The following is a 25,900-nucleotide window of genomic DNA, read 5'->3' on the forward strand; positions in this document are numbered from 1 at the left end:
CTCTGATCGCCTGCAATGAGTACGTTCTTGAAAAGCATGTTTCTTTTTTTCCAAGACACTGTCGAAATTATACGGTCGGACTCTTAATACGAGAGCGTTGAGAGAGTGGGTATAGCTCAGGGACTGAAAGCTAAATGTTCGTCTTCCTTCTTTTGTTCTGGGGTACTGAACTGATCTGTATAGAGTTCCCACGTAGGTACTAAGTAAGGTTTTATTTTAATTTCGCAATGGAGAAATTTGAATTTATTAAGGTACTGGGAATACCACGGCGAACTTTGTTTCATAAACGATCCCCCAAGGGAGAGTAAAGCAGAAAGAGTTGCGTGAAATCTAAACGAGCCATCGCAGAAATTAATAAGCGCAATTTCCCGTCAGCTCGCGCGGAATACTTTACTCTACCAGTTTTTGCCTTATTTTTAGACAACGGGGGAACGAGAGGTTTCAGCTGCAGTCGCGAGGAAACACCGTGATAAGGTGGAATCTTTAAGAAGCGAGCTTAGATCCAGAGATGCGCGTACCTCTTGTACGATATGGCCAGGAAGTAGCTTTAAAACGTGCTAAGTGTTCGATAATGAGCTCTTGTCGTTCTCTTCCTCTGCCTCCTTTGTTTCGCCGTCTCTCTTCGGGTTCGTTCGCCTTTACGCACCTGCAGCTCAAAGTTCAAGACACCTCGACCTTATATCAATGCGTTTCGCGAACAGATATCGATTCGTTCTTTCTCATCAATACCTCTTCCTTTCCTTTTCACTCCCTTCGTGCCATCTCGAAATGAAAGTCTCTCGATATATATTCACTCCTGTTTGTTTTCTTGGGATAATTGTTTTCCTTGAGTAAATGGTTTCCCCTTCGTTCTTCCTTTTCACTTTTCCTGCCTCTCCATCATCCGTCGCCTCTTCCTTTCGAACGTGCACACACACGCACCGTAAATTACCAGTTAGAAATTGAGCGTTACTGATTAAGGGCGGAAGAGATAATAGGTAGAACGCGTTCGAGGATATTGTTAGCTATAATGAGACACCTTAAATGCCTTCTGTAAGCATGTCCGCCTTCCGCGAACGTGCTGGTAATCCGGACGATCCTACGAGTCGCTCGGAGGAAGACGAATCACAAAAATCAATGACTATACCGTCTGTAATTGACTCCTGCATCATGCTACCTATGTTTTGTCCTGATACTTAGGAATGAAAATTTCTAGCATTCGAAGCTATGCACGTGAGGTTTGGAAAGTGGATCCAGGCAACTGGAGTGCCTTCCATATTCTCGGTTGATGAACGCGGACGACACGTGAAGAACGCTCGGCCTCCACGGGCTCTCGATGTGCTCTAAGAAATGTTAATTAACGGAAGAGATTCCTTTGGATAAAATGCCGAAGAGTTCTCGGGAGCGGGTCGCGCGGTCATCCAGCTGGGCACAGGCTGGTGGCGAGGTGAAAGAAGCGCGCGAGTCGAATGGAGTGTTGGTCAGGGCCGTAAGCAGCCTCGGGGTCAACGGCCAGGCGGCGCCTGGAAGATCTTCCATCGGTTGAACGCGAGATAGTGGGGCAGGTCGTGGTTGCAACTCCGGGGAAAAAGAGAAGAAATGATCAGGAGAGAAGAGAGGAGCGCGGTAAGTCGAGTGGCAGATCCGCGATGAAATGAAGCAGCGCTTAGGTGCCGCCATCGAGGTCTCTGCCGAAGGACTTTCCTCTTCTGCTCGAGAGGGACGCTGCCAGAAGGTCGAGTCGATGAAGAGAAGAATGAGGTTCTTGCCTGACGCCGACCGTCGTCACTGAGAAAAGCAACGTTACTCAGCGGAATGATACGACCCGAGAGAGAGGATTCCCATCGAATCGATGTTCCGATTCCCGACGAAATCACGCTGGACGTGATCGCCGAGGGAAAGAGAATCGGTCAACACTTCTCGCGCTTGACGAGTGAGAACGAAAGGAAAGCGGCGAGGAAGGGAACGTTTTCAATTAAACTTTTTCAAGTTCGTTCAACCTTGTTCCCGTGGTTGATGCTGCTAACGTAGCGATTCGTGTCGGCGATGAAGCAAAAAGCTAGGGCTGTTCGAAGAAAAGCCTAGGAACGATGACGACGACGATCGCGTTGATGATGATGAGGATGATGATCGTAGTGATGATGATGATGGTGGCGGCGATGAAGAAGAGAGCTCGTCACGCAGCGCTGAGTTTCTATCGCGGAGATAGTACTTGCACCGAGTCCTCCCTCTTTTCGTTTATATCGTTCGCGACGCGAGCAGACTGCCGACGTTTGCGTCGTCTTCGATGTCGTATTCATCGTTCCATGGAGAGACGATTATTTGAAAACGAGGTGGTACGTCAGAGCTAGCAGACACGAATTATAGGGAGATCATGCTTTTATACGAATGTAACGCGTAATGCGTATCGTCTGTGCGTGGTATCCTGACGCGATGGAAGATTTCTCGATACTTTTATTATATTTTTTATCGACAATTGACAGGCGTTAAGTGTAAAACTACCTTATCACTTAATTATTCTTAGGGTTAGGGACTCTGACTCTGAATAGTTTTCACATCAATCAGGGTTGCTGGAAATACTTAAATTGCCAGGTATAAAATTTATGCGGTGGTGTAATACTATATGGTGTAAATGTTAATTCCTTATGTACCCCATCGCGCATCTTCCACACGCGAACCTCTAGACATCTTGCGCGGTGCAACGCACGGTGGATACGTGCGCGTAACTGGTTAGTTTTGCAGTTTTCAGATTTAATCAGAATTCTTTCACGCGCCACGCAAGAATTGCGTGACATACGGGCAACTCGGTATTGCTTGAGTTACGCAATTAAATATACGAACACGCCCGATGATTTAATGGTTGTTGAACTTTTCGTGCGGATTTAATGCTAGACTCGCCGCGGTAAAATCTTTCCTATTAACGTTTCCTGTGCATGCATGCTTTTGCTATTATATTTTCCAACACAGATCTGTGTTAGTCTTCTTTGTCAACCGTGAAGTTCCACTATTCGAACAGTTTCAAGAAAAGTAGCTTGCTTTTGTATTCAGCATTTTGAATAATTCTCATATAATGATTCAGATATGAATGGTTTCAGGATTCAGTGAGCTACACTACTGGCAATTGTATTACAAACGCCACTGTATCGAGTTCGCGAGACGTTACGCCTTCTGGCATTGAAATCACCGAACCCGAGAGCGCTACGATGCTGGAAGCAAGTACCAGCCACCTGCTCGCAATGAATTGCACTTCCGTTTCAAAGGATATTCCCTTCTCGTAAATTCCGACGAAATGTGCGAGTACTTTGTGTCGTATATCTTTTACATCTCCCCTATATTTTCCACTATCACTTTCCATACCTATAGCGTAAAATTTTCGAACGTTAAGTGGCTCCCCGATTCGTACATTATTCGGAAGGTCGACGGACTGAGGAGTTGGAACGAGGTACCAGCATGAATATCCGGTGGGCGTCGCAGGCGAGCACGAAATCGGTTACCTATCTGGAATACGAACGATTCGGTAGTCGAATACCTCGGCCAGTTCACTCGAAAGCCCAATCGACTGCAGACGTTGCATACACTTCGAGTCAATAGAATTCTTTCCTCCAAGAACAATAACACGCCACTTACGTTTCCATTCTACGCAAATTCTATCGATAATAACAGCCTATTCTATCTTCGATACATACACAAAACACGCCAGACCTCTCGCCTCGCTTCTCCATGTCTTTTATTGTTCGGAATTTCGTCGGTAATTTTAGAAGAGCAATTTAGATTTACGGTCGAGGAGAAATAAGCGCAGCAGTTTCGATTTTACGCGTGGTTATACATTCGTTCAACAGTACGAGCCTCAGCTATTCGACGTGGCTACGTCCCTGACTTTGAACCTACTCTCACCGTGGGAATGGCAAAGTTTTATTCACCGTGACCATCGATCATAGCTCACAGCTTCCCGTCAGCTATTCGTTTTCAAGCTCACCGATCTCTGACTCGTCTGTATATGCACTTCTGTATCTACTGAGAGAGCGGAACATACCTCGACTTAGGTTCTTACGTATCAATGAGATCATCTTCGATAACCGGTGTGTTTAACCCTGTCGATTCTACTGCCCTTTGGAGCTTAAAGTATCGCGGATCGAATCAAGCCGCCCAGAGGCAAGTACAATGTCACGAGTGGAGACACCAGCAAGGAAGATTCTCGTCGTGCCAGCGTCTTATCACTGTCCAACATCGCGACCTGAGGAGACCGTTAATCGATCCTTGAACTGTCTCACCTCGCCGTATCTGTGACAATCTGTATCGGCGAGAATCTTCGTCGCGGGTGTCTTCGTCGAGTGAAACACTATCCATTGGTCACTTTGGATCACACGTACCTTGGCTGGAAACGCACTTGGTACCGAGCTTCGCAGATCTCTTCGGTTCACCTTCTCTTCTAATTCACTCGCTTATCACACGTTTCCCGCTCGAACTACGCCTCGAACTCCGTGAACCGGGAGAAACGGAGACGACGGAAGGAACGATAAGGAGGAGGACAGAGAGGACCGAGAAACCTTCACCGATTTGTTCACCGGTTGTTCACACGCGGACGAGGCACTTCTCTCGGACGGAAGCAAAAAAAAAAAAGTAACGTTCCTGATGGCTGGACTGTCGGCACGGCTCTGTCTTCGAGGCGGCGCATCGAGCTGACTTTATAAACGGAGCCGGTCTGGTGGTGGTCGCATCTACTTGCCGGTTAAACCCGCGAGCGGATTGGCCGCGCTCGCGTAAACACGCCGCGCGATTGGCCGCGAGATCTAGCGGTACCGTGGCTCCATCCGAGGGGAATCTCTCGCTTCTTCGAGCCACGATATTTCCGTGCGTCTCTTTCTATTCCTTTCTAGACGTCCCTCCTACCCTCTCTCTATCCTCGCCAGCCGGTACGCAAGAGCTAGTTACTTCGCGTAATTAGGGAACAGTGACATTTTACCGTTTTTTTTCTTATTCCCCCTCCTTCCGTTTCTACACACTCGCGTTTACGCATACACCCGTCCCGACTCTTTCCAAACGATCGAGTGATTTATGCTCGAACTGCTCGCGACCCCGGCTCGCGGTGAACTGACCCCGCGGCAGGAATTTTAAGACAATGGGGTGGGGGAACGGCACACGTTCGGCGCTCGTCCTTGTTACCGAGGCCAATCAAGGACACGACGAATTGTTCCAGTGATCCCTCGCCCCAATTAGTCCCTTCTCAGGTTTCTCAGCTTTTATTGCCCCTGTGGACCAGACGTGTCAAAGTTCATGGTCAAAAATACAACCACAGGGCCAATAAAATATCGTTACTACTGAGTAACAGTAGCGTCTCTGGTACGTTCTGAAAAATGAAGATGGAGTTAAGGAAGCGGGAATTTTCAAAAATCGATCGAAATATCGGCAGATCCATCATCATTCGAAGTAACTAGCACTAGGGAGAACACGTTTCTATGGTTAGTGGATGGCAGGGGGTCATGACAGGCAATAAGAGAGATTAATTCGGTCGTTTGAATGATAGAAGTCGTGGTTGATCAAGTTCAGCGGAAATCACGACGAGGGCGATGCCTCCTCAACTACGACCGCCTGTTAGTCGCTCGAACTTTTTGCAATTCCGTACGCTTAGACCCGCTGAATGTCGCAATAAAGCAATTCGATTCAGATACGGTGATATTTTACTATCCTCCGACGCCATACGTTTTTGCTTGCATCATCGCGCGACGAATGGAAGTTACACTTGCAAAGGAGAGCCGACCTTTCCTGATCGTTCGAGAAATAATAATCGTATCGAGTTTGGTAGATCGTGAGCATAATAGTGATACCTATAATTAGAAATGTGTATGGAAGCGGCATCAATTCTGGGAGAGGATATTCTTAATTCAGTTTGAAACACGGTGAGCATGCAGCTTAGAACTGCGCCGAAGAAGCTGTGGGAAAGGTGGAAGTGCAGACGTAGCAACACGTGTAAAGGAAGTACAGGTTATTAACAAAATTGAGGAGCACAAAAAGATGGACTCAGTTAGCAGACAGCGTTGGATATAGTACCTTCTCTCCTTTGCAATGGATATACCTCAATATCTCTGGATCCCAGAGTTATACCGTCTTCAAGCTCCAGGAGCTCGGATTCCGGAAAATCTAGCGCGGTTCCCGCGGACAGAGCCAAGCAGTTGCCAGCATTCCACGCATAATCCGAAGCCTGGCTTTAGGCAAATACAGTTGTTTCAGTAGCATCGGTTCGCTGCTAACGAGGCCGTTAAGCGACGGGGAAGAGGGAAGCGTAACGACGCGTACGCAGTCGTGCACGCGACTTTACATAATTTCCATTCAAATAAACCGGCCACTAAATAAACGTAACTGTCCTTAACGAGTTTCCTCACGAATACCAGCGCCTCCAGTGTCTACAATTTCCATGGAAAATAATTGTCCGCCGGCCAGCCAGATCTCCGCCACTTCCAGCCCATGTCCCGACGACAGGAAATTGCTGAGGACGTTGTACTGCGCGTTTATCGAATGTACCCAACGACGACGAGAACGTAATGAGCCTTGCTGACTCCTGCCGATCACGACACTCCGCATCCCCTTGGAGTCCAAGAGAATTCGAGGCGAAGTGGAGAGGGGATCGATAGGATCTTCCACGATGGAATGCGAGCAGTCGGTTGAAATCAAGTGGAAATCCTATGCGCGGATCCGTTCCAAGATCTATCCAATGGTGTAGTAAAAACCATCCCATTCCCAAAATTCAGAGTCCGACGCATCCTGGGGTTCTTATACCGCCCACGGTTCCTCGTGCAGAGATATGAGAAGTATGCAACAGATCTGTTGCTTTACTGCGATGATGACTGGAAGATTTATCGGCGCTAAGTCCAGTCCGAGGCTCTCGTCTGTCGATCGAGATAAAATTTATTGGAGTGGCAATTCACGTTTCGAGAGGAGGACGATCGAAATCGAGGGGATCTGAAGGGAGCCTTTCTACGCCATTGATTCGAGCAGCGAGTGAGACGACCTTGATTTATAGCTCAATCCCGAAGAGTATATATCTGGTTTACCGGAACGAAGTTTCTTCTACTCGTTAGTACAGGTGGATCGTTGAAAGATGTATTTATACATTTCGCCAGAGCCGCCGAACAAAGCATTGCTGGGCATATTAATGGCGGCGACGTCGAGATATTTACGACCGGGAAAAGAATCGAAGATGTTTACTGCGATCATGCTTGCAGTCCAATTAACATACGTCATATTTGTTTCCCCTGTGGTAACAGCAAATTGAGAACAGAAATGAATACCAAGGCTGGGAGATTTCCTAGAGAGACCATTGTTCGTTTTCTGTCTGAAGGAATGTTCCCTAGCTACGAAGGACGAAGTTTCGAGAGTGACAGAGTTCTACGAACGATGTCGTAGACTTGTTAGGGTCAGAGAGTGGTTTTTTCTATGAAACACTGCGGAGAGCAAATTGAGCTGGTTCGTTGTAATGGTGATTGTTACCCACACGCAACGTTGTTACCGATCTTGACGGAGACTTAAGCTCCTAAACATCGAAGAAAACTGTACTAATATAGTCGCGACTTCTTCTTGGATTTCAAGCTGTTCGCTTTCCTCATCTTAAACCTGCATCCTCTTTTGCTTCCCCCCAATTCTTTCTTCAGGAGAACCTAGCTTCTCGGCTAGCAACAAACGAAGAGATATGCAGAAAGCTACTGTCGCAGCGACAGGTTTTCCACCGCCAGCGTGATCACCAACCATAAAGAGAACCGTGGAAAACAATCGGCCGAAATCAGCGTCGCTGGTTAGTCTAAGTGTCTAACTGTAGCGTTTTATGCTCGGTGATCTAACTTGTACACGTCCGAGGCTGTAACCGCACAGTGGCGGCATGCAGATGGCCCTCCCTATGTGTCCGACACGCTGTTGTTTAACTGTAGACTTTTATGCCTTGCTAGCTGCTTCCGAACTGCCTCCACAACTTCTATTCCACTTTTACGAGCCATTCTGTTAGCACCAGCGAGTATCCCCTTAGTTCATCGGCAGCACGCAGTTACTCGCTGCCTTTGCTGCCAAATCTCGGGACTAGCAGCGTCTCGTAGGTGTACTGACTTCCAATTAAGCGGCAGTGAATCGCAGGAAGTCCTGTCTTCCACTGAACACACGGGTTCGTCGGTTGTTCAAGGGGTTACAGCACTGCGGAAGGCTGAAGGCCCCTTTAGAAGGTCCCGCGTCGCTGTTCGCCGGTCGAATCTCATCAGATAAAATCAGCTCATTTATCTACGCATTCATCTGTCACGCGTACCCGCCATACCTCTAATTTCGAACATCCATTCGCTGTCCTGGTGCAGCAGGCACTTGCATCGATCCATCGGCGGCCGAGCCGCGGATTGGTCTTACGGTTCTACCAGCCTGTAATAAAGTATCTATTTATCTGTCTATCCGTTCATCCATCGTAGCGTGCGGGCGTATATACGTTTCCCCGCGGGTCGTGCGAAGTTCCTCCGCGCCAATGATCGGACATAAGCGTCTCGACCGTGCTGTTCGATGTTTTACGAGCACCTTCGTGATCCAGCGGGCGTGGAAAGGTTTTAACCACGCTTCTCGCGAGCAGAGGACGCTTTTCTCGGGTCACCGCTGGGTTAACCGCTTAATTGTAAACGCTCACCTCAATTTCGTCGGCCCATCCTTCGACTAGCGCTCTTTTCCTCCGAGGGCTTTTTGCTCGCTGCGATACCACGTGCACTTTGACAGCCATCAAACGTAATAGCAGCATCGATGATGCCGAGATGATGAATAGGTCAAGAGTTAACGATCCTGCTTCTCTTTCACTTGGAGCATTCACCGAATCACGCTACCATGTGCTCGACGTAATAAATTAATAATTTCATTTGCGTTAATAAATTTGCAGAGAGAATACTCGGAAGCGAAATTAGTTCTGGCGTTAGTAGGCTTTACGCAGATTCGTGCAGGTAACGTTCCCATAATTAATCGTATCGATGTAACAACATCCGTTCGGATAGTTTCTCAGGGCCGACCGAACTCGAGCGGCGGCAGCGGTAAGGTAATCGGAGCACAGTCAGGATCACCATGCATAATCGAGAATTAACGGAGGAAGAGCTGTTTCTTCTGTCGTCGGCAGGCTCGATTCGTTCCGCGTGGCAAATGAATATACGGTATCTGGCGCGGGTAAATTTCATAGCGGATGTCCCTTTTTCAAAGCGAGAGAAAAACCTGATGAGATCACATTTCATGTTCTCGTAGTTCTTGAAAAGGATGAACTTTATCTTGTAGAGGTTTGAGTGCTGACGCCGCGGGTGACGCTCCTCCAGAATGGGTCAAGATTATTGACAGATATCGAATGATTTTGTGGACACTGGTTCCTGAAAACGATTCGACTCGCGGCCACGGTCCCGTTACAAAAATAAGAACCCTCTGTTCACGAAACCAGAGAGATAAGAGAGGCTCCTGCAACGGGAATCTCCCGGTGAGATGCGAAAGGTCGCGAGGAGGAAGTCGAAAGGAGAAGAAAGGTCGTTCCCTGCTACTTAATTTGCGTTACGCTATCCCACTAAAGCCAGTTCCGCGATCTAACGTCTCACCGAGTAATTCTTATGATTACACTTTATTGTACCAGTTTAATTGCCCATTCTTTCCGCGAGATTGTCGAGGGTCGTGGGGTTCAGAAACGGGGTGAACAAAGACCTTTGCATCGGTGATCAACGAGAGCATCTTGTCGAACCGTGCATCGTAGGGAGCACGCGAGCAGTCTCGCTACTTCTAATCGCTCCTGACAGTATCTCTGCATCGCGAGAAATAATCTCTGTCGGCGGCATTCGCGGAAACGGGCATGAGTAACGAAGAATGGCTCGCGGAGGAAATAACCGCGATTATCATCGGTTTGGGAGGAACGGGAGGAACGAGAGGAACACCTCTCGAAGACGTTCCTTTCAATTGGCTGTCGGGTTGGTCGTTTCGCGTAATTTCTCGGCTCTTCCGCGGATTTCTCGTCGAGCTTAGCCTCCTCCTACGCCACCACCTCCCACACCAGCCGCCCCCTCGTAATCACTATATTTTAGTCCGTCCGTTGGAGAGGCATCGAGTGTGGCGTGCGGCAGCCAATCAGGTACGCGCCGGCTTTCCACTCTTCCTCTAGGTTCAGGGTCGGTCAAGGACTCGCGGAGTGCCGACACGACGCCGCTGGAAACAACGGCTGGCCAGCCAACCACGATTCGAAGGGGAGTTCGTGCCTATCCTCCGCCGTTAATCCCTCGCGAACCTCGTCACAGACGCTAATTATGGTTATTACTCATTAGACTGCAATTTGCGAAGCTATCCAAGGTCGTAGGCGTTTAGGAGAGCTTGCGAAACGAAATACCCTTGGTTAAGATTTTTTCCTATCGACGTATCTCCGGCTTTTGCTTGGGTATTCTAAGTTCCGCGTTCTCCTCTGCATCTTCTTCTTATTATACTACCGTCTCATCTACTTTTCACCTGGTCACGATAAACGCTGCTTAAACGCTACTTAAACGCTCGCTTATCTCGCTTCATGGCTGGTATCTCTGGTTCTGCAGCTTCGAGAACTTCCGTCGCCTCTCAGGTTCCCACCAGCCAATCGCTTCGTATCCTCCTCCTCGTCGCTCCTCGTCGCTCCTCGCCGATTCGGCCAGCAGACCTTCCTAGAACCCGTGGCAATTCTGGTCGTTCGATAATCGTATTACGTTCAAGGGGCTAGAGCGAAAGAGACAGAGCGGGTTATCGTGGCTGGAGTTACTCGCATCCGGCGTTCTCCCGCAGCATCTCCAGGCTGCCTCATATGAATACGTAATAACACGCTCGAAAGCGCCGCGCGCTTGCTCTTCTTGCTTTTCTCCTGCCTCGTCCACACCTTCTCTTCTTCTTTTTCGCCGTCGCCTCAATTCCGCTCGATCTATTGGCGATTTCTCGTCAAGGGCACGCATTCAGTCAGCACGAGTCTATTTATAGTCTCACCAGGACTCGTGTACCGTCGTCAGCTATTCAATCGCGCACAAGAACGTTTTAAGATCGATCGTCGCGAAACTCTATTAGAGATGCCTTAAAGAACGCTTCTGGAACGCTGCTCTAAGCGCTAGAGTCTAAAGAAGGAGCACTTCGATACTGCACCAGCGCTCGAAGGAGCGCAGGAAGAGGCAGAAGACTACAATAATCGTTCCTCGAACTCTAGAAATTCTGAGCGACGATCGTGAAACGTTTTCCTGCTTAAGCCGAGCATGAAAATGATCCGTACGGGAGCTAGCCCTTAAAAGGTCCGCGCGCAAAAGGACGAGGATGCCTCGGGACTCGGGACGCCTCTAGCGGCAGCCCGGAAGTCGGTTAGCTGCTTTGTAGACTGCGTCGAATCGCTTATGCGTCTCCGTGCTCCTCGAAAGGAACTATCCCTCTCGTTCTCCTTCTCCCTCGGCGTCTTATAATGCTCGATTCAAACGGAGAACGCTATCCAGCTGGCTGGCAGCGAACGATATACGCGACCTTTCAATCGATGCGTTTCCCTTCTCCTCGATCCTGCCGTTGCCTCCAACGTGAATTACCTCGGCTCGCGTTTACGCGCACGATCGAGCCGTTTCGCTGTTCGCTTCTCGCGGCGGCCGACAATCGTTGACGCATGAAAACCGAGCGCATGCTTGACGACGAAACAGGAAGCGCAGCTCGAGCCATTCAATATGAGATATCGGCACAGTCTCGAAGGAAGTGAGGCAGGTTTCTGAAACCAGTCACCACCGGATGGGGTCGATATACAGAAGGCAAGGATGCTCGTCTCGGTCGAACCCGTTATTCGTTCGCGCTCCCCGGTGATTTACAATGCGGACCTGTAATTAGAAAATACTGGACTTAAGCGACGTACCGCTGCGACAACGCGAGCACCACCGTCTTCTCGAGATGCCCGCGTCTCTGGGACACGGAAGACGATGCTTTACAAATGTCGTTCGTTTCTTCATTTACCACTGCGATTTTTCGTTTCAAGGGAACTGCGACCGTTCGTTGGGAGCTTAATTAAATTCTGATGGAAGGGAGACGAGATTTAGAAATACAAAGGCTCTAGATCTTAATTACGATTGACTTCCTCGAATGGTTTCATTGCTGTCTTTTACTATTTTTTTTTCGCTTTGTGTTCACACGCGACTTAGCTAGATTCGAAATCTTCTGGAGTTAACGATAAAAAGAGAGTTACTATCTTTTGACGATGCTAGCCAATTATAGTAAAAGTTTTGCCCATCGTTTTTCATGTTCGGATTGTTACACCCTAATCGTTCACTATTTGTTCCGCCGTGATTAACGTTTACGACAAACTTACGGGATGTTCGGGTGATTATCACAGCTGGTCATTAAAGGAACTACAAACGTTCGGCAGGAAATAGACTGCCCGTAAGAAGTGTTCGGCGAGCGTATTTTATACAGTTGTTCTTTTTCAACCCCTGTCTCCTCTCGTTTTCAATAGCAAGCCTTCTGTTGCTATGCTTCTAAGGGGAATAGACAGCAGTACCATTCCTTTGCTATCAGAAGCATCCTTTTGCTTCAAGATACACTTCGATAAGAATACATAGTCCAGGTGTTGAGGCAAATAAATATTAAAACGAGAGGGAAAAGAACACGCCCTGTTGCGCCAGAAACTGCACAATCATGATTTCTGCAAGTATGCTATGTACTCCACGGTTTTCAGTTTCGAATAGCCCCATTCATCACAACTTCGCTTTAGAAGATACCGCCAGAGGGAAATGATAAAGAATGCAATATTTCCCTGCAAAATCAACCTCGGAATGGCCTTGAAGTCATCCGTCATTTTCTATTGCAGATCGTTGAACTCTGATGTCAGTAACTTTGTAATAATCACTTCGTGTAATTTTCTGCACAGGGAAATAGCACTCGATAGGCGCAAAATGCATGTATCGATTTCTATCGGCTCAAGTTTATCGTTCGATCGGTGTCGTTTCGAATTTCACGGAGAATTTGAAGCAAGGTTTCGGGGCGGGCAGCAGGTTGAATCGCAGCACGCGTGACGCAGTCACGGCGCGTCGCGGCGCCATGCTCTTCCTCTCGGCGCGTAATCGATTTCCGTCGGGCGCTCGTTCAGCTTAGCTATTCCTCTGATGTACTCTTGCCATTACCAGTCCAGCCTCTCGAATCGCGCTCGATGCGGTTGCATTATGCGCCACCAGCCAATCGTGGCCTCCGCTGTACTTTTTGCTGGCTCCTCGCGGCAGTGCCGAGACCACGTGCATCTCGGCGTACCACGATACTCTTCGTTTTTCCATCTGTTCGTGCTACATTCGAGACGATAGAAGGCTCTTCCTCTGAAACTTTTCAGCCTAAACTCACTTACACTTGGACTCGAGCTGGACATCGTTTTGTTTAACGAAGTCTTCGTGTTCGCCAGTTATCTGCATAGTAACATTCTTCACTGTCATCACCTGTGCTAGGTAATCCCATTAGCTGATGGCTGTAGGAGAGGAAGCAACTGTGAAAAGAAGATGTTTGCACTTCCAGTTGTTCACTCGACGCAACACAAGAGAAGGAGACAATAAACAAACGACAGCGTAAGCGCAGTATTTCTCAAGCGCTAGAAGCACTCTGACGCGTTGAGTGTGCTGTCAGGTTCGCGGAGATGTATGTCGAGCGAGAAGCAGCAAACTCCTCGAATCAACAGGATTATAAAGCTGCTACGTTAGCCTTCCCATTTTCTGCCTCTTTAATCGACTTTGCCGCTCCCGGCTGCTCGTCTTTAAAAACATCGCGCCACTCTCTGAATACATCCTCTGGTCGAGAGATGGATTCGCTTCGTTAGAAGATCGGCGACACTTTTCAAGAAATTTCTCATTTCCCGCGCGCTTTTCGAACCCGTACGCTAATTTTTCCTGTTCCCCGTTCCTTTCCCATTTCTGTAAGCTGGCGCGACGAAGGTACAACTTGTTATCCTCTTTGCCGTGTAAGACTTTCTGTCTCTAAATTGGAACGACGTGCTTTCGTCTTCGCTCGCGAGACACGCACGTGAGGGGAATCCTCGATGTCAGGCATCCCCTGCTGCGTTTGATCCTCGGAATAATTGGCTCGTTCGGGGTCATCGTCGTAACGATGGACCGATCCTTCGAATTAATCTCGGACGTCCCCCTTCTCCGTTTTTTCCTTCTTCTATCGAGCCATCTATTAAGCTATCAAGGCTTTCGTTGCCGCGCATCCGAGGATTTCGAGCCACGAGTTAGGAGGAATGTCGCGACTCCTCGCAAAGACACCTTCTTGCGGTCGCCTTTCTGCTCCGATACTCTGTACGTCTCTCTATCGAGAGTAACGATGTTCCTTGGCACGTTTCTTCGAGCGCCCAACAGCTTAGGTGGAGGAAGAGGAGATGGTGAGGCTTGGTCAACGTCCGACCGTCTCCTTCGAACTTGTCGAAGCGGTGTCGAAGAAGAACGACGGGGAAAAATAGGAGTAGAGGAAGAAAAACGAGGCGTCGCGCGTCAGACATGCTGTATCTTGTCGAGAATCGAGCGAGGATTAAGACGCAAGTGGAAAAAGCCCGCCTCGAGACAGACCTGTATCTACTCTCCAGGTATATTTAAATTCCCGAGGCTTCCCTCCTTGGCTGCGAGTGCCCGTGAGAACGAATACCTCTGTCCACTACTTTCGGCCTTCTCTCCTGAAGACACACCTCGCGGTTGTCGCTCGATTTGGAATTATAATCCAGAACCAGGAAGATTGAAATCGATGGAGGAGAAGAACGGTATTCGGCGTGTGTCGACGAAACGGCTGAGGCAAGCTGCGGTGGCATATCATTGGAATCGCGGTATGACGAACGATTCACCCTAACCGCACTGTCCACCGCGCCGTAGCCCGTAAAAGAGGATGAACGCGTTGGCGAGGAAGACGGGGACGCGGAAGGAGAACGAGCGGTCGAGGAGGAAAGCTGAAAGAGGAGAAAGAAGGCTGAACAGCAGCATCGATGGAAGAAGAGGATCGTTCGCGATGGAATGAGGAAACGACGAGGAGTCTCGGATGTCACCAGTGCAGCGGCTGGTCCGCGTCAGGCGTATCGCAAGCGGGACGACACGCTTCGCGGATGTTGCGTCGTTGAGGCTAGGTCGAGGATACGAGCCTCGGATGCACGCACTTGTTACGCACGCCTGCCCGACCGCGTGTCATTTCGACCGACCTAGGATCCACAACAGGTCCCTGACCCGACGTCGCACTTAGAATGGAAAGTAGATGCGGGGATTCCACCAGAGACCGTTCACCGCTCATCTAGACGGACGATGTTAGATGCTGATCGAGACGGGGATCAAGGAGTACCGGGGAAACATCTGTTCATCAATCTCGACCGAGCATTTCATTTTTCATCGAGCTCTGATCGTGGACCGATTAATGTCTTCGACGGAGAAAAGATTAATTGTCGATGATTCCTGGTCGATTCATCGAGTTCGTTGGATCAAATCTGAGGGGAACTCTACAATCATTTTTAATGAGTTTGTTCATTTGTGGGAGACGCTCAGCTGATTAGTTACTCTTAGAAGTTGTTCTCATTATTTGATTAACGCTATACATGGAATCGAAAACGAAGGTTCGAGAGTTGTCCTCTCGTACATGAGACGATAATTGCGGAACGAGTTGGCAATAAAAGCAGTAGAGGCGAACGAAACGGATAATTGAAACGATAAATCCAAACAAGTGCTCTGAAATATCGGTGTGTATAAGTTAGTTTAATCTCATGGAAAGTAGGCAGGATAACTCTTCGCGTAATACTCACTCCTTGGCAATGACTACAATTTACCGAGGTGAGCGTCTATTCCCCGGTTGAAGTACCATTTTATTCAGCTTACTTGTAGCCATCGTAACGAACGAGGGCCCATCAGCTACCCCAGGCTTCGGCGCGAAGCTTGCTCGACGAGTTTAGCGCTTTCGTTGCCCTTCAAGTCGATCTGGCTAGGAAGCAACAGCTGAAGAGCATACGCGACAAGCTTGCATCCTGAGGGAACATGACCAGACCTTTCGCCCAAGTACCGTTTCAGATTTGCAACTGGCTCGAGTCCATCAACTGTTCCTTGGAACTGACGCCCGTTTGTGCACGACCTATGCGATCCATAAGGTTGTCGTTAACCCAGACCATTTTCTTCCATCCTATTCCATCTCCAATTTGCCGGAGGGAAAGATTAGCAATTGTTCTTTTGAGAAACAAGATTTGAATTTTGAACTCGCAGAGTTCGAGGCACGCAGGATGGTATTAGGATCGATTTGAAGCCTGCAGCGTATGTTGGGAGCAGAGAGGCTGACAAAAGATGCGAGAGTCAGCAATTTTCCAAGAGCCTTTCAGCCTATAACGGAATCTTAACGACATAATACATGCGGTAGCGGATGATTTAAGGGGGTAACGACAACCGCACTGTGATTTTCGATGCAGAGTATTCAACTGAACCCTTGAGCTCTCTAACTAGTTGACCCAGCTTTTTTACCCATTCCCAGCCCTTTGATCAAAGTCGCCAGGACACGGAAACGCTTTCAGATTCAGCCCTGGCGAGTCGAGGAAGAAATTTCCTTCATGTTCGAGTATCGCGTATCCGCTTAAAATATGCATTCGATCGTGTGGGCATTCCAACTGTACCTTCCTGAATTCTTGGTTCTACATTCCTCTGGAACAGCCCAAAACCACATTCTCAGTATAGAGAGCCAGTGAAACGACCGATCGTGTTAAAGCATTTGCATTTTGTTCTCATACGTTCAGCAATAGAAGCAGCTAGATCGTGGTCAGAGATATCGAGAGGCATTTTCCGCGGCTGATTACGGGATACGCGGACGAATGTCGGAATCGAGAGGCGGTTGCTACCTGGCGTACCGCTCGTCAGACTGCTCAAGGTCGTTCAAGGTCGACTGAGAAGATCAAGGACCTCGGTCTCGAGGAGCGCTCGTAACAAACTTGTCCCCCATCTTCTATATCTAAACGTAGAGATGTACGTGCTTGTTCCGGGAGGGTTGATGATTTTTTGACCTCATTTCTTCGCTTCATAATCTCTTTATTTCTTCACTTCTTCACTTCTTCACTTCTTCATTTCTTCGCTTCTTCACTTCTTCACTTCTTCATTTCTTCACTTCTTCATTTCTTCATTTCTTCACTTCTTCATTTCTTCATTTCTTCACTTCTTCATTTCTTCATTTTTTCAAGTATACAAAAGAATGCGGTAAACAGGGCTCAGAAATATGTTGAGCTAAACAAAGAAAAGAAATGCTAACGATGTTGAATCCGGATGCCTCAATAGCCTTGTTCGACTTTCAAGGATTATGCTTGCAAGAAGGAAGCACGGTCCGACATCGACTTCCTGCATCGTGATGTTTGCCTACCGTTTTTCAGGATACGTAACTGTTGCAAAATCTCAAGACGCTACTTCGAGTGGCTCCAGCCTCCGTAACCGTTTCGTTGTTTTCTGTTCTTCGTGTTTCCTCTCGAGCAGCTCTCCCGACATTCTTACCTGGACGGGTTAGTAGCCCCTTATCTGCGCTCGACTCGCGCCGCGTTCCGCTCTATCTTCGGGGTCTCGCGACTAATAATAAAACGAGCGATCCTCTTACATATTATAGCCAGGCACGATTCACGCACGAACGGGCACCGTAAGAAGCGCCAAAGAAAATGCCGAGATGGAATCCGGTCGGGCCTGTGTCACGCTCGACACGCTGCTTGGACCCAATCGAGCCTGCACTCGCGTTCATCGACGCTCGATTTTTATCCCTCTATCCTCTTTCTTGCTCTGTTCTCTAATTCTTCCGGTTTCTTCTCAAGCCTGCTTCGTCCCAGTCGACAGAAAAATGATGAACGCGGAAGGATGAGAAATCAACCTTCACTCTTGAGAAAATTCAAGAAAAATTCTTTATCTGGCAACTGGCTGATAAGCGTCGATGGGAATATCATAGCTAAGCTTACTAGCGCAAACTTGTTAAGTTCCAGCGACGGTACTCGCTTAATTTCCGCGTCTAAATATAGCACTGGCATCCCTGGGAATATCTTGAAGGGTTCCGGTCGAGGATCGATCGTACGCGCGCTGACTTCACGCGTACCTTTGAAAAACGTGTTTGCCATTCCGCGATCGATCTCGCGGTATGATCGATCGGCGCAGGGCTTTCGCGTTAGGTAACGCGTCGCGTTCCTTCGGAAAAAGTACGTTTCCCGCGTAATCGTGTCCCGCTTTATTACATGCTTTCTGCGTCACATAAATCTTTTGCCTCGTCATATAAATTACGGCCAGGGAATACTTGGGCAGGAAATCGAGGTGCAACGTCCCGAAGACTCGCAATTATTCTGCGCCAGGCCTTCTGCTTTCTATCCTTCGAATATCTTTATTATTCCGTCGACACGTCTCCATCGACTCCCCTGATCGATGCGAATTTAATGGACAAGCGACAATGGGAGTCGCGTCGTGGAAACCTCTTCACCCACCGAGGAAACCATTACTCGCGATTGATTCTTCGCTTGTTAGTAGGGACGAACCACCTGTCGACGTGTCGCCAACTCTTCTCCCGCGCTATTATCGCAACGGGGAAGCGAAACGAGAGGGTCGCGGGGGAAAAAACGGTACACGGTCGTGCTCCAGTGTCACGCGAGTATTTACTCGCTCAAAAAGTTGTTTCGTCATCCGGTTCACTCGCGCGCTTCTCCTCGCTCGTTGCCTCTTCTACGGTGCACACTTTTTTTCTTCACCCACGCTCCTTTCTTCTCCCGCGCCCTGGCCTCCTCTTTCCACGCGTGTGCCCTCTTCGAGGCTCCTTTCACGCCCTTCTACCACGAGACCATGGCCTCAGCTAACGTAACTCACGGCACGGTAATGGCCTGTCCACGGGAATCTCTTCCTTCCGAGGGAAATCCTTGGAAAAGTTCAGGGTCATGGACGGCGACTCACAGCTAGCGATAAAAGAAAATTTCCGTGTGTTTCTCTTCTCTTTCGTTCGGCGTGACTCTCCTTTTCTGACGGAGGTCGAGTTAAATTGGCATGAAGCGCGACCAGTGTCCACCGTTCTCTCTGTTTGTCCTCTCTTTCTTCGTTGTTACTTGCTCGAGAGAACGCGGCGCATCGTCTTCCGTATTGCGCTTTAATTACAACGACGGTCCCGTTTTTTACAGTACTTTTATTAATTGAGGGAACAGGGCTAGGTGGAACCGCTCGCGGACAATGCGCGGGTCGGAGCCACGCGCGTCCTCACCACGATACGCGATTACGGTACATTGTTCGTCCCTGTGAGTACTAGCGACCGAGAGATTACTCGCTCGACACACCGAGGAACTTCTCGACGACGCTTCCGCCTTGCTTAAACGCTCCCACTAGGCTGCAGTCGCGCGGAAATCGATCAATATCATTTGCAAGAAGAATGCTCGCCTCGTTGCTCTGTTCAGTGACAGCAGGTTCGAGGACCAGCGATTCTCTGGCGTGAGGAGCGCTAACGAAGTTCGAGTTATTAAATGCTAATCGCTTTGACCGTGGAACCGGCTGCTGAGAACGTTCTCCCCTTCCATTGTTCTCTGCGCCATCTAACATTCTCCTCCTCGGAGCTTGAGCGTTGGCAAAGTGTTTCCATTAAATGGAGAACCGATTCCGCGGTCAGACCGCCGTTGCTTTTTCCGCGCTGTGGTGTAAACGACCTTGGTGCTCGCGTTGAATCAGCCGCAGCCCTGATCCACGCGCGATGGATTCTCGTTTACAAGGCAGAACACGTTCACGGAAATTTCGATGCTCTAGCATTTCCTGAAACGTCGAGCGCTGGAGTCAGCGAGCTGTCAGACAGTAGCGGAAACCTCGGCGCGTCTTCGCTGCCTGGTCAGGCAACGATTCGAATAACTGCCTGCAAATCTCACGTCCCGGTGGCTCCTCGGATTATCAGCCCCGAGGATGGCCACTTCCACTTAATGGACCAGCGATCTTTCCTAGTCAGCCAACCGGCCCCTCCCTCGCGAGCGTCTGGTGTAAATGACCTTAAGCGATGCGCGCCGATCCTCCCCTGCGTGCAGCGTTTTCAGTCGATTTCCCGTGACGAGCTACCGATAACGGTACCCGCTAATAAGATCTCTTGATTGAGACTTCTCCCTTTTCGCCGCAGTTTCCGCGAATCGATGCTACTCGATGCCTGTATTTCTACGCTGGTTCTCGTTTTGTCGCAGGCCAAGCGAGAGGGGCGACGGAACGCGGTAGAAGGCGTAGCGCGGACCGTACGCTTCCGACGCTATGTGCTTACCGTGGTTAATGTGCCGGAATCCCGAAGAAAAAGATAATTTACAGCAGCGCACGCGTTGAGTGGAGGAATTCGCGAACGGACTGCCGAAAAGTCCTGACCCAGAAATCATTTGAACCAGTGAACGATACCGCTACCCGTTTCCATGCAGTATGCGAAATATTTTCGTCAGATCGCGTGCCATCGATTGCGAGACGAGCATCGTTAGAATTATTGGCAACTCTGCATAAATAGAAGCGTAAATATCATGGAAAGCAGATTACTGTTCAAAGTATTTGCTAAAGAACGCCCGAGGCAAGCTGGAGAACACATATAATCTTTCGAGTGTATTTCATCTAACTAAGACGAACCCATAAAACGAAAGACCGCATGGTAGGAAAGCGATTTCGCGGGGAAGAAGATCGGAAGCTTTGGCGAATGTTTAATAGACAGGCTTGCCATTTCGAAATGTAATGTGAGCACGTGCTTGAGCAAAAAACGGCATGCACCTGCACGGACTCTAAACTGCTTTCTTTAATGCACAGCATGCGTGTAACTAGCCGATGCAGCGTTATAATTCTAGTGTTTGGGTTTGCTCACAGCGCCTACGATCGAATGGATCGGGATCCTCAGAACTCTAAGCAGTACTAAAATTATTTGTTTCAGGCCTTACTTCCTCATTACAGCGGCCTGTTACCACGGCGTTACTGTTAAGCTCACCCATTCTCGTTCCACCTGACTTTCTGGTCACGGGGTTCCTGTAGGCGGACTCGTTGAGGTCGTTTGTGCCAGCTGAATTAATCTCTTGCAATTTATGAGGCATTACTCGTCGACCTTCCGGTACGGGCAGCTATTAACGTGGACGAACACGAAGAACAAGAGATTCGAACAAGAAGAACAGGACACGATGTACAAGCGCGACGATGTAGTCGCTTGTAGGTAAGAGCGCGTGAGCTGCGTGTCCCTCGTATCTCGCTGAATCGCGTCGACGGGACCCAGCCGCATGGCTTTTGAGAAAAATCCCACGATGATACGAATCGATCTTCGCGCGCTTCAGGTTCATTAAAATTCTACGACCGCTTTGTCGCGTCGAATATTTCATTGTCAATGGCGCGTCACTCGGTTCCTGCGCCAGCTTTGTCTTCCCTCGTGAACCATCTTCGAACGCGGAACCGTTGGTGCTTAATTAATCACGCCAAGTGTCGCGGGAAGAGCCACGATCTGTGACCCAAGCCGCCTCGGAGATGGCGCACGATCAATCTCGATCTATTCGAGCTGCTCCAGTCGATCTATTCGTCGTCGACGAGCGTAACGATGGTCGTGGACTAGAGGTACCGTTGGTGCCGCCAAACACCTCGCTTCCACACTCTCCTCGAGCTTCGTGGATCAAGATACGCGGAGGATTCTCGCGAAACCAGACGAGAACACAGTCGCTTGGCTATCAGGGGTGTTTGCTGGATGTAGATTCACGGATTAAGGGAACTGGAGGACTTTGGCGACACATTCGACACGACTTTTAAGCCAAATCTGTCGCTCGATCTCGGCTCAAGTATGCAATTAACGAATGCAAAGGGCTGGCATTAAGTTCTGGCACGGGGATACGGTGTAATAAATTGCAAATTTGCTCGCTAAAATGGTGAAGCGTTAGATAGATAACGACCGCATAAGAACTGTGGTTGGGACGGCTACAAGAATTTGAGAAAGAAGCACGGCTGCCTTTACAATAAACGTCGCGCCGAGAAGAAGAAGCGGTGGAAAAAGAAGCATTAACGTTACCCGGAGGGAAGACTGTGCCGTTGATAATTGGATCTATAATTGTAAAATTTCACGGTGCCTCGGTGCATTAGAGTCAAATCTTTCGAGGCTTCGAACTTCTTGCTCTTCCTTTTTCTCCTCTGCGCTGAGCCTTGTGCTTTGGTCTCGACTGGAGGGACGAGTCCTGCAACTATCGATCCGCGAATGCAGGAGTGATGTAGTAAAACTTAGTAGCGTGTCCCGCAAAAAGAAACAGGAATCGGAATGCAGGCAATCGCGGGATCCGAGTACTAATATTGAAGAGAACTGGAGCGGTGGAATTCTTCAGGTAGGTGAGGTGTTTTTCGAAAGAAGAGTTAAAGAGTAGCGTTCACGGTGAATTAGCCATTTGTCTGAAGTGGGATGTCAATCTACGGCGAACTGTTTCCATCAGCTGCGCATGGCTTGTAATTTATAAACCTTCGCTGCGATTCACGACCCTTGCGTGCAATTTCATCTCTTAAATCGCGGCTATAACTTGCATCTTCCTTGATTTTCATGATGGGCCATTTATTATCTACTTCTATAACACGGTAGTTAATGTTCGACTGTCTTCTTTAAAGCTTATCTGCCATAGCGTTAATTCGTTTATTATTCGAGATGTCTGCGATGCAATTACAATGCATATATCAAACTTCTAATTACTGATTTCTAATTACCGCGTTTACAACAATTTTTCTAAATGCTGTTTTATGGACATAGGAAAAACGCAAGAATAATCACTACTCAATCTTCCGCAATATCCGCAGTAATTGAAACCTTATATCGAAAATCGCAAGATATCGAAGCTTCGACATTCTTTTCTTATCCTACTTATCTTTCTTCATTTACTGCGGATAGGCATTAATACTTACGAAGGTGATAATGACGCATAAAAAAGAGATCGAATCCTGTCTGAGTACAGGTTCTACGATGAATTAGTGGCTCAAGCGAAATGTGCTACGTCTATCATGGTTTCAATAATTGAACCGAATGCAAAAAACGCGAAACGACGCAAACCAAAATTAGAAGTTAGGTGTTCTCGAAGCAAGCGAGATGACTGGCTGCAACGTGCCATTAAAAGGGATCAGTTCTAGCGCGATGCAGTAAATGCATAGCCGTCCAGCGGAACTTCTTCATATTTCCAGAAGAAGACTCGCAGATTCCTCGATTTATTCTCGTTTCGTTAATGGATAGTAATAACGTGGCGACCCGTTTGCATCCTTGTCCAGATCGGAATCCGCAAGGATGTGTTCAATGGCGTCAAGGTAACTGTACCGCGATCAACGCCGTTCCACATAACAACGTCCGCGAGAGCTCGGTCTCTGTCGATGGCCGGTTGGATAGGTCCTTGCTGATCGTTTTGTCGACTGCGACCAGGCTGCGATTAGGTTTGCTGGTTGCAATTGGTACCACCTACCAGGCTGAGATATTGCCGAGCACGGGGAACACGTTCTTCAGCCGTTTTTTGCCAGTACATAAAAGCTACGTCGACAGTAGAACGAACGATCGGCCCTCGCCACGCGGACACGTTTTCGATTCACCCTCCCGCGCTCTCGCTGCTCCGCGGTCACGACCGATTAATTTCGAGTTATCTCCGAGCAAGTGGGTAGCTGCAGATGCTGCTCTCATTTCGAATTACATACAACCGGCTATGTAATTTGTTCGCCTCGCATATCTAACTAGTTAAATCAGTTACAGTTCGCGTCTTTCGTAAAAGAAAACCGAGAGTTCGAGTTCTCAGAAGATTTTCTCGTTCGTAAAGGAACAGAATATAATCTATTCAACATTTTCGTGAAGTTTTACTTCCCTGCAAAAATATTGATCAAGTTCCGCGATTTTGTACCAACATCTACAATTTATTTCCTCATGACTGTGCGCGGTATGCAATAAAGTGTTCCCTTGACGAGCATGGCGCCGTTATCAACGCTAACGTAACTCGACTGCCTTTTCCCCAGAGTAACGGCGCGATATCGGACTAATGCTACACCGTCCTAGCAGCGTGATTAATAATTGTCGATTTCTTTATCGAACGGACGTTCAACCGGGTAATGTTTCCTTCAGCGGTCGCCTCGAGTGCGGCTCGGTTCGCTGGCTCAGAAACCAAGTGATTAACGACGCTCCTCGTGTCTAGCGAAGATGGTCACAATCCACTGGCGACTCTCGCTAATCATCTCCTGTCGGCGAACGGCCACGATGGGACTTGAAGGTCGATCCACGGAGCAAATCGGAACGAGGTTGATTGCTCGCTCGCGGTTCGACCAACGGAACCCCGATCGATATCGGACGTCCGATTTCGCTGGCCTCGATAAATCGCTTACGGTAGCGGCGCGATAACGGTCACGGCGTGTTCGATCCGCGAACGGTAGCGGTTGATCGTGCAAGTCATTGCCACTGCGACTACAAAGACTAACGATGCGCGTTAATTAGAGCGACGCGGACTAACACTGCCCCTTGGCAATAGAATATCGGGAAAGCGCGACAAACTACGATGAACAAATTGTGGCCTCTTAGAGATGCCGATGACTTGCCTGTTCGGGTCCCCTATTAAAATCGCAAATGATAATGCAGGCCTCGTTACGCGTCGAACAAGATTACGCGGCGTTTATTTTCGCAGGACGCGGCTCGTTACGGTAAATTAGAGGAGGAAAGAAAGGAGCGAGAGAATCCCGAGGAAGATGGATCTCGCGGTGAGCATTCTTATCGCGACTTATTATGGGCGCCCCTGAGGCATCGCGCCAGCATGTAACTCGTAATGAATGCTTTCCCTCGAACGCAATAGCCTTTTGATCGTTCCTATGTAAATCGTGCTGCGAACTTTGGTTACATTTCGTTACATCCTTGGAGCCTTTTCCATTGGATCCTACATTTCTTTACTCTTATTTATAAAGTACATAGGCATTGCCTGTTGAAGAGTACCTTCCTCAACTTGATCACTGGGGAAACCTATAACCATGACCATAATGATGAGGCTCTTCTCCTAAAAAGGTCTCAATATGCAGCCTCAAAATGTCCTATAATTACACTGCTGTCCACTTTTCGCTACCCTGTTAGGAAGATTATAATGTTGGTAGCGGTGGAGCTAGCAGGATTTTTTTCGCGCTACCGCAACTGTTTAAGCCCTCTCCTCGGTAAGCAACCGATATTCTTAAGAAGAGAGGCGTCCACCAGACGATCGAAGAACGATTACAAAGAAGATGGGACGCTGTGCAATGAATTATCCTGTTCGTAAGAGCCGCCTAATGACGTACGCGTAGATGCTCTTAATGGGGTCGATCTCCTCGACAATGATTCGAGACAACCGGTATCCTATGGCCCCATGATTGCCGATAAAGGCTCGCCGTGGCGCGAACAACAACGCTTTAAGGATGGATCATCATTTCGACGAGAGTATCAAGTGCCCGAGCCGAAGTCGACGCGTAATCGCCGATCGAACTGCGTGGCCAATTGATTTTCACGGCACGTCGATCTTCGTTATTCGACAGGATCGCTTTGCGAATTTACGACCAGCTCAAAGGTCTCATGCTCAGACGTCATTGATCTTTGACACGGGTCCAGACACTACGGACGGAGATCGAAATCAGAGAAATCGACCCTTGCAATAAATGTAGCGCGGAATTTCGGCCAGAATCGATTACATCCTGATCTGTATTTAAATGTTACAATAAAAAATAGTAAGCTAACTAACGGTGTAGTCAATATCGACCACAATTCAATTACCAATCCTCTTTATGGTAATCGCCAACATCCTCCTGCCTGTCTAGACTGCGCGATAAATTATCCTTATCTTGGCAATAGTCGTCTTGCTGCGGCTTTCTCATCCTCTCTTTCTAGTCCACTGTTCTCCACGAGCGAGTACACGTTCGCGTAACTTTGCGTAACCTGGTCGCGCAATTATGACGCATTCATTAACGAGCTTTTCCCGAGAGGGTCTAGCAGCAGCGGAAAGGGGGAA

General features: G+C 48.5%; 1 protein-coding gene across 2 annotated transcripts in view; it reads right to left on the reverse strand.

The window, feature by feature from the left end:
• Tyn (trynity) overlaps nt 1–25,900 on the reverse strand; it is a 109,915-nt gene that overhangs the window by 22,551 nt on the left and 61,464 nt on the right. Inside the window, exon 1 of one of the 2 annotated variants that reach the window (XM_076377028.1) lies at nt 4,350–4,377. The exons of the other annotated variant lie outside the window; for it this stretch is intronic. The gene's annotated coding sequence lies outside the window, so the exon portion shown is untranslated. Of the gene's footprint in view, nt 1–4,349; nt 4,378–25,900 lie in introns of those variants that run through there. 2 annotated transcript variants of the gene reach the window in all.

The sequence above is a fragment of the Calliopsis andreniformis genome, chromosome 4 (assembly GCF_051401765.1).
Source record: "Calliopsis andreniformis isolate RMS-2024a chromosome 4, iyCalAndr_principal, whole genome shotgun sequence".
NCBI lineage: Eukaryota > Metazoa > Arthropoda > Insecta > Hymenoptera > Andrenidae > Calliopsis > Calliopsis andreniformis.